General features: G+C 33.2%; 1 pseudogene; it reads left to right on the top strand.

The window, feature by feature from the left end:
- The first annotated feature begins 1,503 nt into the window (after positions 1–1,503).
- Positions 1,504–5,754, top strand: LOC101508028 (dual specificity protein kinase YAK1 homolog; annotated as a pseudogene).
- The last annotated feature ends 1,095 nt before the right edge of the window (positions 5,755–6,849 follow it).

Raw genomic sequence — 6,849 nt, 5'->3', positions numbered from 1 at the left:
GGTCAGATGACCCCTGTGAAGCACCATGGGAAGGAGTGATTTGCAATAAATCCAGGGTTACTTCATTGTAATATAAATCTTCAATTGAAAATTATCTGATCCTTTTGATCTTTGGTATATTAATTTCATCACCCTTCTACTCATTTTTTCAATTATTAATTTACGTATGAGTTAAAGTATTTAAATATTGAATTGTTATGTGATTGAATATGTTTTCCATGAATTATGATGAAATGATTTTAAATACATGTTTTGGGAAATCATTGATATAATTATTAAATCGTTAACAGCGTTAGATGCACCTAGTTACCTCGTTTTGATTAGGGAAAGCTACCCGTTAGATAGAGCCGCCTCTATGAGAAATGTCATCCGTAGGAGGAGAGGGCTATCAACGAGTAAGCTTCCTAATTTATACGTGATGCTTTGCGGGATTGAGAGGAGAGGGCTATCCGTTAGATGTAGCCACCCCTAAGAGAAATGTCACCTTTAGGAGGAAAGAGCTATCAATGAGATGAAGCTGCCTCTTGGTTCTAAATTTTTTTTTTTTTTTTGTATTTTTACTTGTTTGATTTTTGTGATGATTTTAAGGTTGTTCATTTTGATTTCGCTTCGTTATTAATTGGATTTTTAATATTTTTATTTGAACGGTTAAATTATAAGTTTAATGACTATATATGTGTATATATTTAAATTTAGAATTTTCTAAATTTTTAAGTAATATTGTTTAACATAATTGCCGCCAAATTGTAAAGCAGTATTCCTGCCTTTTGTGTTTTCCTTCAAATTGATAATGGTTGTTGTCTCCTCCCTAAGTATTTGTGACTTACCCTTCATGTTGTTTATTTTTTACAGATTCGCAGGCAGTTGGGTAGTAAGCTGTTAGTAGATTCAAGTCTCGACCATATTTCTTTTTGGTAGGCCTCTTTGATCGAGGACCATTTTTTTGTAAAATATGTCGAGTCTAATGTAATTTGTAGCTATTTTGGATTCTAGAAAGTCTATTTTTTTTTTAAAAGTGTATTAAGCAATTTGATAATGTTATTTGAATTATGACTGAATTGAAAGTTAAACAGAAATTTTATAAATTTAGGAATGTTGAAGTTATAGAGGATACTCTGTCGAAATTTCGAGAATATATATATATATATATACTTTAGATAACGATTTAGTTGTTTAATTGTTAAGTTAGTTGATAGACTTGTCAAGCTACGAGTATAGACTTGTCAAGCTACGAGTATAGCTTGTGCGCCAAAATTTAATTTTCGAGTCGCGACAATAGTACTGTGTTGACACATAATTTTGTCCGATTTTTCCTTTAATAAAAATAAAATTGGTGGCGACTCATTTTTCGCGGACAAACCGGACGCGACATGCTGCTATAGCCACCAACACTTTGCATTGTTATAGCGTCGTAGTGTTGTTTTAACTACTATTTGATAATATTGAGAAAAACTATCATCAACTTTGCTTACACCACAAGCATTTCTTTTTTGCAGCATCCTGGGCATCAAGTGGCAAGGATAGTGGAGGTGCACCACAATTGAAGGGAGCAAGATGGTTCTCTTACGATGAACTCGAAAAGGGAACCAACAATTTCTCTAAAAGCAACGAGTTAGGCTTTGGGGGCTATGGCAAGGGATTTACTTCTTTTTATTCCCTTTGTTCCTTTTTTTATGAATTTTTTTCTTTCTTATTATTTGTCGTTTTCAAAGTTCCATGTAGGATTAGTTATTGTTCTATAAAAATTATCCCTAACTATATATTGCATAGGAAGAAATTGGTAGAATGAGATAATAAATAATTAAAGGTATTATAAGAAAGACAAATAATTTCATCTAAACTAACCAAATTTATTGACTCTATTGGGATGTGCGAATAACCTTAAAACAACTATAAAAAAAAAAAAAGGAACAGAGGAAGAAACCTAAGTCTAGTTTAGGAAGGTATTTTAATAATTCTCTACTACTGGCACTAGGTGTACAAAGGGGTTCTACGTGATGGAAAAATAGTTGCAATCAAAAGAGCTCAGCAAGGATCAATGCAAGTAGGCCTAGAGTTCAAGAATGAAATAGAGTTGCTTTCAAGAGTTCATCACAAGAATCTTGTTGGCCTTGTGGGATTCTGCTTTCAACAAGAAGAACAGATGTTGGTTTACGAATTTATCACCAATGGTTAACTTAAGGAGACTTTGTCAGGTCAGTTCACAGTGAAGGAACACTCAAGCTGAAATCTAATCTTATTCTATGAATGAAAAAAAATTTTAAAATTTAGTAATGAACTGTTGCTGATTAAACTATTTGGTAAAAAGATTTATTGCATTGAGAAAAATTATTTAAGACTTATGTACTGTACACATGTTTCATTGCAGCTTATTTTTTGGCATTTATTATAGAACAAAAAGTTATATCGGTCATCATGTATGGTACGTTTGGTTAAGTGATGTTTACATAAAGTGGGGGTTAATAAGACCAAAAGATGTGGGGAATGGAAGGTCATATTGTTTTGTAGTACCTGAGTCAATAATCCATGATGCCTCAGATATTATACTAGAACCATTCAAGCATAAGAAATTGAAGTTGTTACTAGTTCTGGGCCTCGTGGCTAGAAAGCAAGTGTAGGAAGGTTTATTGAGGGAAACAATGAGTCCCTGTAGGCGCTCCAACTCCGATTTACCAAGGGCTGGCACTTCCTCTTTTGTATGAGACTTCACCCTGGGATTGGAGTTTGAGGCAATCTGATTGACCTAACTGTGTCAGAGTCAGACATTGTAGTACTGAATCGGTGACAGAGATCAAATAAGCTCTGTAAGGAAAATCAACCTAAACTTTGGGTAATGGCCATAAAAAAAGTAGACGATGCTAATGAGCAAGTTGGTCTGCCATTGAGGTGAACATAGGAAGGGCATGCCGTTACATAATACCAGAAGGATACACATGAGTATGACACTGTAGGCAAACCGGATAGTGCATGTGATGATTGCTGATGGCATGTCTTTACTATTTGATCGAATTGCGGGCAGGGGGGATCACCTTGCGAGGTTATTGGACATAGTTTTGGCAATGACAGGACGTGACAATGGTTGGTTTCGTGTTTGAGACTATTCTGAACTCAGTAAAGCCATTGGTGGGGTATCGAGTTCAGCTGTAGTGAAGGCGGTTGAGCTTTGGTTACAATGAAGGCAACATAGGATTTTATGGCAGCATAGTCATGCAGTTCGAAAGCCTTGCCACCAACTGGAAATAAGATGACTATTAATGAAAACAATATCATTGATTGGCGATTATGTATATGACCCATTCCAATATATTGACCCAACTACTTCTATACTTTAAAATAAATCCTCTTTCTATATGTGATAACTAAATATCTTAATAAAAGAGAAATTTACATAAATTACATTGTTTACAATGTGGGATTAATACGATTCAAAAAACCTGTGTGAGATGGGCGTGAGTTTTTAATTTATGATTTTCAAATTGAAAATTAAAACAACCCTTGTTTGGACTTTGGAAAAGTAAATGCAATTGTAATTATCCCTTTTCTACCATCCTTTCCTACAATGCAATTACATCTTCCTAGTCATTTCTTACCTGTTTGAGCTCTGTTTTAGTTCATAGACCCTGTCTCTTTAACTCTGGCTCACCTTGGGCAGAGTCACTCGTACGATCTAATTTCTTTGGGAGTTGGTGTGCTGATGATGTGGTTTTGTTGAAAGCTCTGTTGCTCTACATAGATCGCAACTTTCTCTTTGTTTTTTTGTTTCTAATTACACAAACATGTAACTAGCATAATTTTGATATAGGATGGCAAGTTTTGCTGTTTTTTTTACTGTGGCTGTTTGGAGCTTAGAGTACCTAAAATTTTCAACTGATTCTCAACTTCTAATTTGCAGTTGGTGGCAAGATTGACCAAGGAAATAGTTGAAACATACCAAATATGCAATCCACAGTTTAAATATTCTGAAGATCTAAATCCAAAAAGATTCTTGACTAGCCCATCTATTGGAGTGCTTAATGATGGCTATGATAATGTAAACTCGGATCTTATTCTGACAGTGAATTTGTCTTGATCCATGTAGAGAAAAGTAGAAGGTTTGTCATTCATATTTGATTCCTTCATTCTATGTTATAATGATATGTGTTCCTTAACGAATACCAAAAGCAATACTTGTTGATTTTTTTATGATACCAAAGGTGTCAGTTGTCTCATCATGCATCTGGCAAAATCACTACGTCTTCATAAAATTTGCATTCCGTTATGGTGTAGATATATTGTCAAAGATCTCCTTGGGCATGAGACATTTGGACAAGTGGACAAATGCCGGGATTCAGATACCGACAGTTTTGTTGCTGTGAAGATCATTAAAATACAACCTGCATACTATCAACTGGCGTTGGTTGAAGTGACTATTTTAACAACGGTAACCAGCTATTGTTATTATTAATATTGTTATCATTTTTAAGACGCTAGTCATTTTCTTGGAAGTGCAGCCATGAGAAGGTGGTCAGACAACTTTTTTTTTGTGTGTAGTTAAATAAGAAGTATGACCCTGAGGATAAGCATCACATTGTTCGTTTATATGATTATTTTGTATTTCAACGGCATTTGTGATGCTTTGAACTTCTGGACACAAACCTGTAAGTTTTTAACTTCTTTGTCATTTGATATTTGTCTGGCTTTCATCATTGAGAGTGTATCAAAACTTAAACGATGTTCAAGTTCAATTTAACTTTAAATCTTGGATGAATTATACGGATCTGACTCGTCGAGAGTGAGTAACTCATATTAGAATGTAAAGTGAGTAATGTCAACCATTGATTAACAAATCAAAGGTGATTATAGTTTGGTCGTCATAACAAATCACGAGTTTGTTAAAAGAACAATCTTTGATTTTCTGACTTTACACTTTAATCACTTTAGAGGAGCCAAAGTCGAATTATGCAATGTTACTATGCTAGATTTATTATTTTCCTCCCACTTGCATTTTTTTGTGTTGACATTATATAGTATACAGGTATGAGCTTATCAAAATGAATCATTTTAGGGGATTATCACTTGGTATTGTTCAGCTGTTCTCTAAGCAGGTATGTCAATTTTTTGTGTAACCATTCTGTTTAGTCCTTTTTGTTGGTTTTGATATCTTATTTTAATCTATTTTCTTAAATTTATGTTTTAAGATTTTATGTGGACTGGCTCAATTAAAAGATGCTGCCATTATTCATTGTGATCTGAAGCCAGAAAACATTGTTTTATGTACGAGGTTGGTTTCTTACATGAAGGTGCTCATAAAGAAATGTATGCTGCAGCTATTTTCTTTAATTTTCCATGTATGATGCAGCTATTTCATCTTGAGATTTTATGCAACTTTGTTTTGTGCGCAGTAGCAATGTGAAGCAGCAGAAATAAAAGATTATTGACTTTGGATCAGCATGCATGGAAAATCGCACTGTTTACTCCTATATTCAGGTATACACATTATATTCACTGTTGAAAGTAGGCTTTTATGATAATTCTTATTGCTAATTATAATTATCTGGTACTTACATCACCTTTTACCTGTTTTTTGTGCAGGGTCGATACTAAAGATCTCCTGAGGTTCTTCTTGGATATCAGTATCCTAACCAATGAAGTTAGTAGTTGAAAGCCTGAGGTGTTCTTTGCAGGCTTTTTTATTTTTATTTTTGAGTTTCTTTGTATTGCTTTATTTTATTGCCTCATCAGCTTTCTACATTACAAGCTGCATTGCCATTTTAAAAATTTACCACCTTGCATCGGTATATGTTTTATTTAAAACATTTTTAATTGATGATGTACGACTAATTACTATTCTTAAATTCCAAAATATTTAACATAAATAACATAATACATAATTTCAAGGAAATGGTAGAAGGGAAATAATACATAAGGAAAAAAATAAGCAAAATAGAGATAGAGAAGGTCTTGTTCAATGAATTACAATTGTATTTGTGGATTCTAAGATACCATGTTGTTGTTGTGCATCAACACAAGAATCTCTCTTCTTAAGGAACCGGTAAAGACCATAACATAACAAACGCAAAACACAGAGAATTGATATGGTGACGAAAGTTGATAGAAGATAGCTTACGATGGAATCGGAACGCTTGCATCCAAACAGAGCTCCAAGACACACCATGTTAGAGTTTGCATGATTGAAAAATATAAGCAACTTATAAATATTGATTTGATGAAGCTGCACGAATCATATCATATATATGTTTTTCAGAATATATACTATAATATTCTACTTAGTCTATTCTTGCCTTTCAATATTAGGACTATTTTGGTCCCTTCTTTGTCAAATAAGGAATAACGTCTCACAATCCTACCTTTTAAGGTATTCACAGAACCTTCCAATATTTTTCTATTTAAATCAACAGTAGTAATTATAATTATATAGATTAAAAATAACATTTTGATACAAAAAAAAATGATAAAATATACCTAAAGCAGTTGATAGATATAATTGCAATTTTCATTTACACATGGTGTTACTTGATGTTAAATTCAGAATTATGCAATTGTAAGTATGTGAATGATTTTTTGTTTGTACTCGAAGCATTTTAGTGGTTAAGAATTAATCAGTGATCACATTAATATCCCCTAATTTTAGATGTGGTTAAATTTGAAAATATAACAAATTAAAAAAAAAAAAAATTAAAAAAAAGAAAACGAATTTCAAATTACCATTCCAACTTTGTGAAGACTTGTTTCCAGAGTAATGAAAATCAACATGAAAACTGTGCAAACACAGGCAACAACTCACGCAGCTGTATGTTGTAAGTCCATTGAAGTGTCGCCACTTTCACTTGAAACCATAGCAACACATCC

Source organism: Cicer arietinum, chromosome 7, assembly GCF_000331145.2.
Source record: "Cicer arietinum cultivar CDC Frontier isolate Library 1 chromosome 7, Cicar.CDCFrontier_v2.0, whole genome shotgun sequence".
Lineage (NCBI taxonomy): Eukaryota > Viridiplantae > Streptophyta > Magnoliopsida > Fabales > Fabaceae > Cicer > Cicer arietinum.
This window is presented reverse-complemented; position numbering and strand designations above follow the sequence as displayed.